Consider the following 16,762-nt stretch of genomic DNA (forward strand, 5'->3'; position numbering starts at 1 on the left):
TAGCATTTCCTTTTTGATATAGTATTTCTTTTTTATTGATTTTATTGAACTATACATTTTTTCTGCTCCCCTCCCTTCCTCTCTCTTTCCCTTCAACCCTCTCCCAGAGTCTCCATGCTCCAAATTTACTCAGGAGAGCTTATCTTTTTCCACTTCCCATGTAGATTAGATCCTTGTATGTTTCTCTTGGGGTCCTCATTGTTGTCTAGGTTCTCTGGGATTGTGAATTAATTGTAGGCCAGTTTTCTTTCCTTTATGTCTAAAAGTCACTTATAAGAGAGGACATATGATGTTTGTCTTTCTGGGTCTGGGTTACCTCACTCGATATGTTTTCTTGATCCATCCATTTACCTGGAAATTTCAAAATGTCATTTTTTTCTGCTGCATAGTACTCCACTAAATAAATGTACCGAATTTTTTTTTTAATCCATTCTTCGGTCGAGGAGCATTTAGGTTTTTTTCCACATTCTGGCTACGATGAACAATGCTGCGATGAATATAGTTGCGCACATGTCCTTGTGGTACCATTGAGCATCCTTTAGGTATATACCCAAAAGTGGTATTGCTGGGTCTTGAGGAAGATTGTTTCCTAGTTTTTTGAGAAATCACCATACTGATATCCAAAGGAGCTATACCAGTTTGTACTCCCACCAGCAATGCAGGAGTATTCCCTTTACCCCACATCCTCTCCAACATAAGCTGCCATCAGTGTTTTTGATCTTGGCCATTCTTACAGGTGTAAGAGGGAATCTCAGAGTTGTTTTGATATGCATTTCTCTGATGGCTAAGGGTGTTGAGCATTTCCTTTAGTGTCTTGGTATGGGAGGTCCTTCTGGCTATTTGTTGCTTTTATTGGTTAATGAATAAAGAAATTGCCTTGGCCTATTGATAGGGAAAAACTTAGGTAGGTGGAGAAAACTGGATTGAATGCTGGGAGGAAGAAGGCAGAGTCAGAGAGATGCCATGGAGCTGCCAGAGTCAGACATAAGAATCTTTGCTGGTAAGCCACTGCCACGTGACGATATACAGATTAATAGAAATGGGTTAAATTAAGATGTAAGAGTTAGCCAATAAGAAACTAGAGTTAATGGGCCAAGCAGTGTTTTAATTAATATAGTTTCTGTGTGGTTATTCTGGTTCTGGGTGGCCGGAGCAAACCAGCAGCTTCCTTCTACAGTGTCTTTCAGCCATTTTAGATTCATCTGTTGAGAGTTCTCTGTTTAGGTCTGTACCCTATTTTTTTCTGGATTATTTCTTCTTTTGATGACCAATTTCTTGAGTTCTTTGTATATTTTGGAGATCAGTCCTTGGTCCGATGTGGGGTTGGTGAAGATCTTTCCCCATTTTGTAGGCTACTGTTTTGTCTTGTTGGCCATGTTCTTTGCTTTACAGAAACTTTTCAGTTTCAGGAGGTCCCATTTATTAATTGTTTTCCTCTGTGTCTGTGCTACTGGGGTAATATTTTGGAAGTGGTCTCCTGTGTCAATGTGTTTACATTCTCTTCTATGAGGTTCAGTGTGGCTGGCTTTATGTTGAGGTCTTCGTTCCATTTGTACATGAGTTTTGTGCATAGTGATAGATATGAATCTATTTTCATTCTTCTACATGTTAATATCCAGTTATGCTAGCACATTTTTTAAATATGCTTTTTTCCATTTGATATGTTTTGCTTCTTTGTCAGAAATCAGCTGTTTGAAGGTGTGTGGATTAATATCCGGGTCTTCAGTTTGGTTACATTGGTCCTCCTGTCTGTTTTTATGACAATACCGGGCTGTTTTCAGAGTACTGTAGCTCTAGTAGAATTTGAAGTCAGGGATTGTGATGCCTCCAGAAGTTTTTTTTTTTACTGTACAGGATTGTTTTGGCTATCCTGTGTTTTTTGCTTTTCCATATGAAGTTGAGCACTGTTCTTTCAAGGTCTGTAAAGAATTCTGCTGGGATTTTGATAGGTATTACATTGAATCTGTAGATTGCTTTTGGTAAGATTGCTCTTTTTACTATGTTAATTGTACCTACCCAAGAGCATGGGAGATCTTTCCACTCTCTGGTGTCTTCTTCAATTTCTTTCTTCAAAGATTTATAGTTATTGCCATGCAAGTTTTCCACTTGTTTGGTTAGACTTACTCAGAGATATTTTATGTTATTTGTGGCTATTGTGTAAGGTGATGTTTCTCTGATTTCTTTCCCAGCCCATTTGTCATCTGTGTAAAGGAGGGCTACTGATTTTTTATAAGGGAAAATTTTGTATCCTGCTACATTATTGAAAGTGTTTATGGGTTATAGAAGTTCCTTGGCAGAATTTTTTAGGTCACTTGTGTAAACTATCATATCATCAGTAAATAGTGAGAGTTTGACTTCTTATTTTCTGAATTGTATCCCTTTGATCTCCTTTTGTTGTCTTATTGCTCTAGCTAGGACCTCAAGACCTATATTTAATAGATATGGAGAGAGTGGACAACTTTGTCTTGTTCCTGATTTCAGTGGGATTGCTGTGAGTTTCTCTCCATTTAGTTTGTTGTTGGCTGTTGGCTTGGTGTATATTTCCTTTATTACATTTAATATATTCCTTGTATTCCTGCTCTCCCCAAGACCTTTATCATGAAAGGATGTTGTATTTGTTGAAGGCTTTTTCAGCAACTAATGAGATGATCATGTGGTTTTTATTTTTCAGTTTGTTTATATGGTGGATTACATTGACAGATTTTCATATGTTGAACCATCCCTGCATCTCTGGGATGAAGCTGACTTGATCATGGTGGATGATGGTTCTGATGTGTTTTTGGATTCAATTTGCTGGTATTTGATTGAGTACTTCTATGTCAATGTTCATGAGTAAGATTGGTCTGTAATTCTCTTTCTTAGTAATGTCTTTGTGTGGTTTTGGTATCAGGGTAATTGTAGACTCATAAAATGAATTTGGCACTGTTCCTTCTGTTTCTATTATGTGAAACAATTTGAGAAGTATTGGTATTAGTTTTTTTAAATATTGTAGAATTCTGTGCTGAAACCATCTGTTTATGGACTTTTTTTGGTTGGGAGACTTTTGATGACTGTTTCTATTTTTTTTAGCAGTTACAGGTCTATTTAATTTGTTCATCTTGTCTTGATTTAATTATGGTAAATGGAATTTATCCAGAAAGTTGTCCATTTCCTTTAAGTTTTCCAATTTTTTGGAGTACAGATTTTCAAACGATGACCTGATAATTCTCTCGATTTCCTACATGTCTGTTGTTATGTCCCTATTTTCATTTCTTATTTTGTTAATTTGTATATTCTCTTTCTGCCTTTTGGTTGTTTTAGATAAAGATTTGTCTATTGTGTTGATTTTCTCAAAGAACAAACTTTTTGTCTCATTGATTGTTTGTATTGTTCTCTTAGTTTCTATTTTGTTGATTTCGGCTCTCAATTTGATTAGTTCCTGCCTTCTAGTTCTCATGGGTGAGTTTGCTTCTTTTTGTTTTAGAGTTTTCAAATGTTCTGTTAATTCACTAGTGTGGGATTTTTTTCAGCTTCTTTATGTGGGCATTTAGTGTTATGAATTTTCCTCTTAGCACTGTTTTCATTGTGTCCCATAAATTTGGGTATGTTGTGTTTTCATTTTCATTGAATTCTAGGAAGTCTTTGATTTCTTCCTTGACCCATTTATGATCCAAGTGAGCATTGTTTAATTTCCATGTGTTTATGGCCTTCTGGAATTAGTTTTGCTGTTGAATTCTAATGTAAAGCCATTATTTTTAAATATATTTTCTGTACTTTTGAGTTGAACTTCTTCTTCTATACCTATTATTTTTAGGTTTGGTCTTTTCACGGTGTCCCATATTTCCTGAATATTTTGTGTTAAGCTTTTGTCAGATTTAATGTTTTCTGTGGCCCATAAATCTATTTCCTCTATTGTATCTTCAGCACTTGAGATTCCCTCTTCCATCTCCTATATTCTGTTGTTTATGCTTGCATTTCTTGTTTCTGATTATTTTCTCATTATTTCTGTTTTTATAATTCTCTTGGTTTGTGTTTTCTTTATTGTATCTAATTCGGATTTCAAGTCTTGAATAGTTTCTTTCATATGTTTGATTGCTTTTTCTTCGTTTTCTTTAAGGGATCTGTTGATATCTTCCAATTTTTTTGTTTGCCTTTTCCTCCATTTCTTTGAGGGAATTTTTTAAATTTTCTCTTTAAGGGCCTCAAACATTCTCCTAAAGTTATATTTTAGGTCATTTTCTTCTCCTTCATCTATATTTGGTTGTTCAAGACTTGCTGTTGTAGGGCCACTAGTGTTTACTGGTGTTGTGTTGCTCTTTGTGGTATTGCATGTGTTCTTACCTCATCTACTCATCTTTTCCTCTGATTGGTGTAGTTGTGGCTGTCTGTGACTCTGGTGATGAGTCTTCCAGGGGCCAGTCAATGCAAGGCTTAGAGGGTTGCTCCTTGTGGTGCAATAAGGGCTACCGTTCCAGTCACCCCACTGGTCACTTTGTGTTCCTGGAGTGGCTTGGTGTTCCCGGGGTTTGCTCTGGGCTCCTGGCGTACGCTCTGCAATACCAGGGGTCGTTCGGGCCTGCTCCCACAGAGATTGCTTGCTTAGGGCTCTTTCTGCTGAGGTTGCTGCATTGGGCCTGCTCTGGCAGAGGTTCTGGCTCAGGCCTACTCCTTCAGTGGTTGCTCCCTTGTACTTGCTTCTGTGGAGTTCGCTGTCTCAGGCCTGCTTCACTGATATAACGTTTCAAATATTTAAAAAAAAAACAAATGAAAAGTTAGTGACTTATTCATAATTTTCATATTGATTGTATTATGATACTATGATGCACAAAATTTTTAAAAGCTACAAAAATGTTCATATAATGAAGAATTGTTTTATATTGCTTGTGTTAGCAACATTTTTTGTTTTTTAGCATTTGCTCCCCTGTTAATTAACATTTCTTTTGGTTTATACTTTTTCTGATATTGCTCTTACTAGCCTGTCTACATATACTGTTCTCCCATTCTGACCAGTGTAACAGTAGGATGATACTAGCGAGTGAGCAATTGGAGCAAGATTTGAGTGTTTTCTTTTATGCTATAGTTCTGTCTCTGTCACCACATTGTGAGAAGAAAATGAGAACACACAATGAACAGATAATTAGGAATACCGTTCTTGTACTGACAATGGAATTATTTATTCCTTTTGCAAGAAGGTAGCTTTCGATTATTTGCTTCTAGCCAATTTGAAAAATTGCTTAAGTGATTTTTTTTTAGATAAGGAATGATTAAAAGCAATTGTTAAGGATACCATATCCCGAGACTTGACTGATAATCTATAAACAAACCTTTCTATTACCATTTGTTGGGGCAATAAACACAAATTGGAGAGATTATGGGAAGAAATGAAGAACTGTTGCAGGAAAAACTCCAGCGAGTTCAGATCCCCCGTGTGTATAGGTTTCTGAAAAGGATATTTTTTGTTCAAAGTCATGTGTCAGCATACATAGGATGGAAAAGTTAGATGATAAAAGACCCTCTAATAAAGAAAGGAGTAAGATGGAGCCATGGGTACATAACTTTAGCAGTAGCATTAAAGATTTACACTACTACAGACATAGAGACCCCAAATTCACGTACAATTACAAATAAAGGCCAAGTTTGGATGCCTCATATAAGTGAGGGAAGTGAGCTAAGATCACTCACTCCTCAGAAACACACACACACACACACACACACACACACACACACACGGAAACAATGGAGAAATGTTCTGCTCACCAATAACAGGCCAGTACAAATGCTCTAAAATTTAGAAGTTTGCTAATGGTAGAGCTGTGGATGGGCAATAACAGACACTGTCTGTTGTAGAGACATGCAGGGATGGCTCAAATGGGAGGATATAGCAGGAACATTTAATGGAGAAAGCTTTTAGGCTGGGCATGATGCCAAACACCTGTTATCCTGGGACTCTGTAGGTCGAGACAAGAGGATCAGGAGTTGTAAGTCATTTCACCATGGTCCGAATATTGCAAATTTTTGCTACATGAAACCTCACAGGGAGTCTGCAAAGTAAACAATGCTGAATGATGCAACATTTTTTAATCTAATGAGCTTTTATTATATTTTGTTTTTTAATGTGTGCTATAGTATATTTTAGTCTCTTAAAAACGTTTTAACATTTTAGTTTTTATTTATTCTTTTAAAATTTCGCACATGTGTATACTGTATTTTGAACATAGTCACACCTCACTTCCCTCTTGATCTCCCTATAGGACCCTATCAGATCTCCCTTCTAACGTTGGTCCTCTTATAATTATGTATTTATTTTGACTCACCGAGTTCAATTAATTCTGCATATACGTATACATGGCTATGGGGTCATCTACTAGGGCATGAGGAACCTACTAGTTCTGAAGAACATTGCCTTTTCCTTCCTCAGCAGTCATTGACTGCAAATAGTTCACGAAGTTCTCCCCCCTCTATGTTGAAATTTTTAAGCGGCTTGGTCATGTGCAGGTCTTGCACAAGACTCCTGTAGGGTTCCCGTGTGCAACAGCCTTGTCATGAGCAGAGGACATTTCACCACTCGTCCCCATCTTTCAGGTCTTACATTTGTTTTTCTAGCTCTAGTCCATGTTGGTCCTTGAACCACTGGGGTGCAGTTTGATATGGATAGCCCATCTATAGCTGACCATTTACAGTCAATTATTACCATGACTGAGATTTTTAAAGTAACCCATGTCATCTGGGATCAGCACTATTCACTAATGTGTACTTCTGCTCAAATGCCCTAAAAACTACATTGTTAAATTAGCTTACAAATTAGTTAGGTAAGGGTTCTATATCTATCCTTTGTTTTGGTTAACCCACAATTCACCCCTCATTTTTCTCTGTTCCTGTCTCCATCTCCCTCCTGAACTTTTAGCTCCCTACATTCTCCTTCTGTTCTATCATTTCTATGTATATTTGTTTTGTTTTACTTGGTTCACAAGTTTGTTTTCTATTGCTGTAATAAAACACCATAAGCAAAAGCAACTTGGGGAGGAAAGGGTTATTTGGCTTACAAGTTTTAATCACAGTCCATCACTGAGGGTAGTCAGGGCAGGAACTCAAAGCAGGAAACTGGAAAGAGGATTTGGAGTAGAGGCCGAGGAGGAATGATGCCTACCGGTTTGCTCATTATGACTTGCTCAGTTTCTTTCTGTATACAATCCTAGACCATGTGCACAGATGTGGAGTGGTTCCTCCCACGTTAATCATGAATCAAAGAAATGTCCCACAGGCTTGCCTACTGACCAATCTGATGGGCTATTTCTCAGTTGAGCTTTCCTTTTTCCAGACGACTTTAGTAATGTCAAGTTGACAAAACTTAACCAGCACAACTGACTCTTGGTTAACTCGGCACAAGAATACATCACTATTAAACCATGACTCCCCATTTTATACCCAAGATTTTATGTTAATGTCACAATTTATAGCAGTATAATTTTTAAAATCCCATAGTATTTAAAAAACTTAAATCCAGCTGGGTGGCTATAATGGTATATTATTTGTGTTTTAATAAATAAAGCTTACCTGAAGATCAGAGGGCAAAGCAGCCATACTAGTCAGCTAAACTGGCCAGGGAGTGATGGCACACACATTTAATTCAAGGACTTGGGAGAGACAGAGGCAGGTGGATCCTTGTGAGTTCAGGGCCACCCTGGGATATACAAGATTGATTCTGTCTAAAAGAGAAACAGATCTTACACAAAGGTGATCCAAACATTTGGGATCACACGCCTTTAATTCCAGCACTAGGGAGATTGGAGACAGGAGCAACATGGGTGGGCAGAGAGAGGAATATAAAAGGGAAGAGACAGGAACTCAGTGGAGTCTGAGAATTCCTGGAGACAGGATCTCACCCTTTCAGTCTGATGATTTGGTAGCGATAAAAGGTCTTTCCAGTGCTTGACTGCTTTGCTCTTCAGATCTTCAGGTTGAACCCCAATACCTGTCTCTGGGTTTTTATTTTTCATGGTATAGGCGGCAGTAGTGTTTGCGTTTAATCCCAGCACATGGGAGCAGAGGCAGACGGAGATCTGTGAGTTCAAGGCCATGCGTAGTGGGTTCCATGGCAGCCAAGGCTACACAGAGAAATCCTGTGTCTTAGTTAGGGTTTCTATGGCTGTGATGAAACAACATGATCAAAAATTAAATTGGGGAAAAAGGGGGTTATTTGGCTTACACATTAGCCTTGTTGTTCATCACTGAAGGTGTTGTGCCTGAGTTCAAGAACCCCCAAAAAGTCCACCACGGAGCCCTTCTGAATGCAAAAGCAGGGTTTGGTTTATTAAGTACAGGCGGTTCTCTGCCTCACAGTCTGACACAGCAGATGGAGGGAGAAGGACCCCATCTATTTTTGTAAGGGGTTTATAAAGACAAAAACCACAAAGCAGTCACAAGGTTACAGTTTCAAAATACAAAATTACTTATCCTCTATCACAATTGGCTAAAAGTGAGGCAAAGCTCAGCTGTTAGTTCCTGATGAGTATCTAAGGGGGATAGCAACAGCCCCCTTGGTTACGTCCTCCAGACATCTGCTGACCCTGTGCTAACCACAGGGGCAAAACAGTTGGTTAATCAGGTACCTACAAGGGCGTTTGAAACAAGCAGATGAGAACAGATGTTGTTTGAGTACCTGGTGGGTCACTTTGACCAGGACAGACACAGTTTCTTGGGAATGTTCATGACTTTGCTGGACTGCATTCAGCCCCCTAGTTTGGTTCTGTCTAAAATAGAGTTCTTTTTCAAAATGGAGTTTGTTTTGCTTCTTCAAAGGGAGTTAGCACAGAAATTCAAACGGGGCAGAATCCTGGAGGCAGGAGCTGATGCAGAGGACATGGCGAGGGGCTGCTTACTGGCTTACTATCTATGGTTGCTCAGCCCACCTTCTTATAGAGTCCAGGACCAACAGCCCAGGGCTGGCACCTCCCACCATGGGTGGGGCCCTCACCCATTGAACAATGAGGAAATGCTTTACAGCCTAACATCATGGAGGCATTTCCTCAACTGAGGCTCCTTCCTTTTGGATGACTCTAGTTTGTGTTAAGTTGAGACACAAAACCATACACCCTGTCTTGATAAAAACAAAACCAAAAAATCCAGACACACTAAAAGTTCATTCTCTTTGAAACAGCTATCAACACATTTTCAAAAGTATATAAGTTTCTCAACTGTAAAACCCTATAAAATAAAAAAGTAAGTTGTAGACTTTATTCTAAAAGAGAATATAGGCACAGTTGCATCAAATTACAGCAGATTTAAAATACAACCATGTACATTTCAATGTGCTGTGTCTGTGATTCACTCACAGTCTTTGGGTTTCTAAAGCTCTAGGAAGCTTCATTTCTCTGCCATCCACAGCACACACAGCATGTCTAATGGGTTCAGGCTGGCTCCCCCGCATGACTGCTGCTGTCCCTGGTGAACTTCCCGCAGTCCTGGCATTTCCAGTGTCCTAGGGTCTCCACTGCAGCTGAGGCTATGTTTTCCCCAATAACCTCTCCTGGCCTCTCTTCAGTGACTCAAATCTCGACACACGGTGCCAAGTCTTAGCTTCTGAAACCTGACCCCTTCAATATTGGGGCATCCATTGCAACTGAGGCTGCAATGTTGCAGGAATTTAACAGAGTTCCTGTATCTGGGGTAAACTTTTGAATGAATAGTTGTTTTCTAGAAGAACTTTGACCTTGAAAAATTGTTGTGATAAACAGTAAAGAATCTGTGGGGAACAATGATTGTTCTCCATGATTTGTAGAATTGTTTTACTGAAGGGACATTGCAGCCTTCACATGACTTTGGTCACCAAACCAAAGGCACACCTGAGGCTCTTGGATTATTTTGTATCGCAGATGATACACAGCAAAGGACTGAAGTCCTGAGGGCATGAGATGCTTTCCCTTATAGAGACATAGAGATTGGATTAGGGACCTTCATATGAGGAAATACTTTACCCCTAAAACCAACTTTGTGTAACAAATAAGCAACAAATGATTTGTACGGCTGTTCGGGGTTCAGGCCATTGGAAGGTCTGACCCTTCCTGCTGCCACATAAGCCTTACAATCTCATCTTGGAGTGCCTTCTTTTTTCAACCGACCCATGCTACACAGAACACCCGCCCCTCCGCACTGCACCTACATCAATTGCCTCTACTGACCTCTCAACATGCCAAGCTCTTCATGACCCCTTCAATCTTGTAACTTTTATGTTACCAAAACAAATACTACGTGGGAGATTGTTACACATTATCAAGTCTGGCTTCCAGCTTGGGATGCAGCTTTGGAGCCCCACTGAGTCACAGCTTCTATGGGCTAACACTGACAAAACATTCTCAGAATAGTTCACTCCAAGAATGCTGCTCTGATTTTTCATCTCCAGATAACTAAGATCTATTGTCCCAGTAAAGCAAAATATTCATTTCAGTGATGCTGGTCTCTGGTTAATAACAGCTGAGTCTTTGTCCCAAGTGGACCAGAAGCTATAGAATATTAATACAAAGTATCACAGGATTAAAGACTCTGAGAGACTCTCAAGTGTCCCTCTGAAATGTCACAAGTCAGGACTCCATTAACTGCGATGCTGTCAGGATTCTTATCTTTCAAGCTTCCAAACAGTACATTAATCTCTGACCACTAATGAATCTTCTAGTTCAAATTAGACCCCTTTCAGCAATCCTGCCCAAAACACCATGGACAGGTTTGTCACAGCAATAATTCAGTCTCTGACACAAATTTATGTATTCATTTGCTTTTGATTTGTTTGATTTTAACATCACGACCAAAAGAAACTTGAGGAGGAAAGGGTTATTTGTCTTACAAATTCCAATCACAGTTCATCAAGAAGGAAATTCAGGACAGGAAGTCAAAGCAGGAACCTGAAGATTGAAGGTTGGAGATAGAAACTGAAGTATGGTCTACAGATGAACACTGCTTAGTGGTTTACTCTCCATTGCTTGTCCAGTCTGCTTTCTTATATACTGCAGAACTGCTTGCCCAGAAGTGGCACTGCCCACAGTAGGGTTATCCTTTTCATTTCAATATTTTTTTTAATTTAAAAGATACCTAACTTTAATAGACATTAAGTAAATGCAGACTAAAACTACAGCAAGGTATCTACCATTTCAAGCACTACATTCAACAAAGAACTGTGTTGGGGATGGTATTATTTTAATCTTTAATCAAGAAAATGTTCCACAGTTTTCCCTAAGTCTAATCTGATGGAGGTTACTCTTTCAACTTGATTCTAGCTGTGTTAATAAAAACATAGCCACATGATATGGGAAGTCCTTCTGTCTATGTGTTGCTTTTATTGGTTAATGAATAAAGAAACTGTCTTTACCTGTTGATAGGGCAGAACTTAGGTAGGTAGGAAAGATGGGACTGAATTCTGAGAGGAAGAAGGCAGAGGGGGAGAAGCCATGGAGCAGCAGGTGACAGATGCTGGGAATTTTACCTGGTAAGCCACAGCCTCATAGCGATACACAGATTAATAGAAATGGCTTAAATTAATATGTAAAAGTTAGCCAATAAGAAGCTAGAGCTAATGGGCCAAGCAGTGATTTACTGAATACAGTTTCTGTGTGACTATTTTGGGTCTAAGCTAGCCGGGAGGTCGGGAAGAACAAGCAACCTGCTCCAACAGCCGCACACTTGGTTTGTACCTTCCATTGGTCCTGTATTTACCTATTACCACCACCCCACTATCCACTCAAACCTTTCTGTTCCCAATATTCATATTCTGTACTTTAACTTCACCTATATAAAATTATCTGTATCATTAACTACATCACTCTTGCCAATGACCCATTTCCATTCTGTTAGTTTCCACATGTATTCTCTGTATACTCAAATAATTTGAAGATAAGTTCCATAAATGAGAAAGAATATGAGTTCTTTGTTATTTGTGGATAAAATAACCATGCTTATTATAATTTTTCCAGTTACACTCATTTAAGTACAAATTTTAGTTCACTTACATTTAGAGCTTAGAAATTTTCATTATATATTCATCAGTTGATAGAGATCCATGTTTATTCCATTTCCTAGCTATTGGGAATAGAGCAGCAAGGAACGTGGATTACAAGTGTCTCTATAATAAGATATAAATGTTTTTGTGCATATACCTAAGAGTGGGTACATCTAGTTCATATGATAGATTGATTCCAAGGTTGTTAAAAGACATCCAAACAGATTTCCATAGAGAATTCAGTAGTACACACTCCCAGAAACAGTGTGCAGTGGTTTGAATAAGAATGCCCCACTCATGGTCCCATATATTTGAATTCTTAGTCATCAGATAGAAGCACTATTTGAGAAGGATTCTTTGGAGGGAGTGTGGCACTCGGTTGAACTTTTAGGTTTCATATCCCATATGAGGCCCAGTGAGCCAACATGTAACTCTCAGCTACTGCCCCAGTGTCTGCTTACATGCTGCCATGCTTGCTCCTTGACATGACGATAATGGACGAGACTTCTACAGCTGTAAACAAGACCTCAATTACATGCTTTATTTTATAAGATTTGCCTTGTTCATGGTGCTTTTCCTCACAGTAGGACAGCGACAAGGCAGAAGTGGAACCAGGGAATAGGGCATTGCTGCGGCAGGTCTGACCATGATGTTTCTTGGAGGAATATGAAAGACCTTGGGACTTTGAACTAGAAAACAGTTGAACACTTAAAACAGGGCTTACAGGGCCATCTTAGTAGGAGCATAGGAGAGTACTGAGGGTGACTGTGGGGGCTCAGTTCAAGATGTTAGTAAGTAGCCTAGGGAACATTCTTGTGAGAGTTTTGGTAAAGAATGGCTGTCTTTATCTTAAAACTTGTCTTAAAACTCTGCCTGAGGCTAAATTGTAGAGTTTTGAATTAATGGTCTTGGCAGAGAAGATTTTAGGACAGCCTTGTATTGACTTTGTTTTGTGGTTATTACTGGCCTATACTTATACAGATCTGTATGAAAAGGAGTAAGTGTAGCAAAGGAAGAAGGAGAAAAGAAAATTTAACCGAGCTAAGTATAGAGGTCAAGAAGATAAAAGTATTTAAAGAAAAGCCTGATGCTAAATGGAATAAAGGGAGTGGTGAACTCAGAGCAAGACCCCATCCAGCTAAGCTTCCAACTTGTGGAAAGGGTTAAAGAAAAGCTGACCTGAGCAGTAAAGGAAAACAGAAAACTGACACGGACGAATTAAATTAGGGGGCCAAGTTCCAGACCCATCAATCAGCAGAACTCGGCAGATTTAGCCATTTGGTTCTGGGTTTAGAGTCAAGGATACACAAAAGGGGCTGTGGAATCTCCCTCCAAGACTAAGAAAAACCACTGAGGCCAGGTGTGTGCCGATGGTGTTCCAGGATGGAGGCCCAGAGAAGTCATTTTGTAAAGCTGTGAAGATACAACCTGTATTTCATTTGAGATTCCAAGATGTTGGAAATGGCAGAGTTGTGGGATACCTGCCAAAGAAAGCTGTAGACCCGGGTGTGGAAGCAGCAAAAGAGGAAGAAGTTTGTTAAAATCAACAAAGCTGAAAGGAGTTGGAGAGCAGAGGAGTGTTTTGACATCAGACGTGGAGATGCCGAGTTTGGAATTTTCCCAGCTGGTTTTAGGTCTCACTTTGGTCCAGTATTTTCTTACTATGCTAGTTTCCCCAACTTTGAATTGTAATGTATATTCTGTGTCAGTATATGATAGAAGTCTGTGATTTGCTTTTTAATTTTGATTTTACGGGGTTTAAGAGATTGCCTCAACTCTCAGAAGAGACTGTGAACTTTGGATTTTTTAAACAGTGTTAAGACTGTGAAAGACTACATACATTTGAAGTAGGACTAAATACATTTTGCATTATGATATAGCTATAGGCATGTGGGGGGCTAAAGAATGGATAAGGTAAGATTTGAAAAGGAAAGGCCCCCAGGGGCCCACATATTTGAATGCTTAGTCATCAAAGAGCAGCACTATTTGAGAAGGATGAAGTGTGTCCCTGTGGGAGGAAGTGTGTCACAGTTGCTAGGCCCAGTGTTGATCCCTGATTGTGGACCAAGATAAAGCTCTCAGCTACTACTCCAGTGACCTGCCTACATGCTGCCGTGCCCATCACCATGCTAATGGACTAAACTGAATTGTAAACAAGTCCACGATGAAATGCTTTGTTTCAGAATAGTTGCTGTGATCATAGTGTCTCTTCACAGCAATAGAATCTGACTAAAGCACTTGGTAACCATGCCCAAGGGGCAGCACCATCTCTACAACCTGATCCTCTAGGTGTAAACCTTGGGGAGCCCCAAGCAGTTAATTGGAAACTTGTTTATAGTTTCAGAGGCTGAGTCAAGGGCCATCACGGTGGGAGCATGGCATCAAGCAGACAGCTATGGGGCTAGAGCCGAAGCTGAGAGCTTCCTTCTTTTCCACAAGCAGCAGGCAGAGAGGGAAGCTGGGAAAGGCATTGGCTTTTGAAACCTCACAGTTCTCACACAGTCACACACTTTCTTAAACAAAGTCACACCTCCTAATCCTTGTAGAAGACAGTCTACTAATTAGAGACCAAGCATTCAAATACATGAGCCTATGGGGCCATTCTCATTTGAACTACTACAGGACTGCTACCCACAGGTCACCCACGGAACTCCTTGAATCAGGTACTAAAGTAGAATAAGACCATGGGAGGTTGTTCAAGTAAGGAACCAAACCCAGGCTGAGGTGCCATGGAGCCAGTTCTGGCAATCTATCTGCACACACAACTATCACCAACACTGGTTTTAGTTATAGCACATTTCCAATCTACCCAGTGTGGATTTGCCCTCTGGGAATCAAGTATAAAACTCAGAGCTCTCCCAGTCACTGTCCCTGGAGGTAATTATTAGACATTTAGCAATCCATCACTGGCAGGGACTAAAACAGAAACAAAGCAAGAAGTCCTAGATATGAAGCGTGGTGGGGGGAAAACACAAACAGATACGTGCAGATGCTCAGACATATAGACAAATACTCTCATAATAGCATCCAGACAGGCAAGCAAATGGACTTCCCCACACAGTTCCAAAATAGAAACACCCCAATGTTCATAAACAGCTTGTACTCCAACACATCCGTGTACAGACACAGTCCTAAACGTGCACAAACTCTCAGACACACACACACACAACTACGTGTGTGAAAATGAGCAGGTGAGTTTAGTCCACTCTGTCTTTCTTCTTTCTGCTGTCTGTCTCTAGTGGGGTGTGCTCTGACAGTCAGCCATTGAACCCAGGCTACATGAACTGGTCCCTGTTCATTGTCCTCACTGTGTTATGACGGACAAATGGATGCTTGCCGCAGTTTGGTGCTCTGATGGACTCTTTATTAAGCATCCCCTTACACAATAAACACTTATCTCTTATGCCTCAGACATTCTTCCCTCCCACACACTCACAGCTTCCTTAAACCATCTTCCCACTTACCCATTCATCAAACTATCCACACAGCTACCCACGCCTACCTCCAATCATCCATCCACTGCCCAACCACCCATTCATCCACACACTAATCCATCTCTCTACCCCTTTACCAGTCATCCACGTCTAAATGCATATTTATTCCTCCATCATTCTTACCCTTCCGCCCGAACATCTGTCCCCTTCCTACGAACTCCCCTGGGAAAATACTGTGTTGTGTCTGGAGAAAGCATGCACTCTGCTCGCTTGTCTGTAAGTGCTCCCAAGTGAGTGTAGAAAGCAGCTAGTATCTGCAGCCTTCTCGGGTGAAGCATCCTCTGGAGGTCTGGGCATCGCCACACCAAGAGCTCTGCCCACAGATGTGTGTTCTGTGGTGAATGGAATTGGTCTTGTGCCCATTGTCTTTATCTGTGTTGTGCTCGGCATATTTGTGTACGAAGTGCATTATGTGTGTGGACACACATGTTATCTATCAATCATGCTGTGTGTTGTGAGAATGCTATTTGTTGGGCAATGTATACAATATGTGTGGATATGATGATATGTGCTGTGTGAATGGTATATTGTAGTTTCAATGTTTTCTGTGTATATATTTAATGATAAGTGGATTGTAGTAGAGATGTTGCGTGTTGGATGCTGTATGTGTGTTGAATCTACAGGCTTTGAGTGACAGGAATGTGCAGACTCCTGTGTCCGTTACCTGGTATCTAGGCATAAAAGTCACTTCCTTGGACTGCCTGGCATTCAGGTTGCCATGGAAACCATATGGAATATGGGTAAACAAGCACATAGGCAAGTCCTGGGCATTAGCAGAAGTGTTTCTTCTGCCCCCACCAGGCCTCTCTGCCACCTCCATACAGAGATTTGTGACTCACCAGCCCATGCTCCAGCAAAGAAAGCAGTGGAACTGACTCAGGTTCCCCCACCAAAAGCACCAGGTCTCCCCACCATGTCAGTCCTGGACAGTCCCCACGGGGATGGCTCTGCGTGAGAGGCAGTGTATACCGTTTATGCAGCAGGGATGCCCATATAGGCTTGCACCCCACAGCTCTCTACGCCTCACCTCTTCAGTCTGTCTGTCCTTCTCAGCCACAGCAGACTGCCTCTTACCCAGGTGTCTGCCCAAAACACTGGTCCTGCAGGGGTCTACGCTGAATGGCTCCTAGCTGTCTACCTCACTGCCCCTGCCAGGGGCTGTGTGGCCAGAACTCCCACTGTGTGGAGGCAGGAAGGGAGCCTGCACCTGCTGGAGTTGTCCAGATGTTAGGAGAGGCCTGGAAGGGTCTGGGTTCTGGGTCAAGTTTTACTCTCCTCTCACCTGACCTCATCTTAGGAACTG

The sequence above is a fragment of the Myodes glareolus genome, chromosome X, assembly GCF_982192425.1.
Source record: "Myodes glareolus chromosome X, mMyoGla1.1, whole genome shotgun sequence".
Lineage (NCBI taxonomy): Eukaryota > Metazoa > Chordata > Mammalia > Rodentia > Cricetidae > Myodes > Myodes glareolus.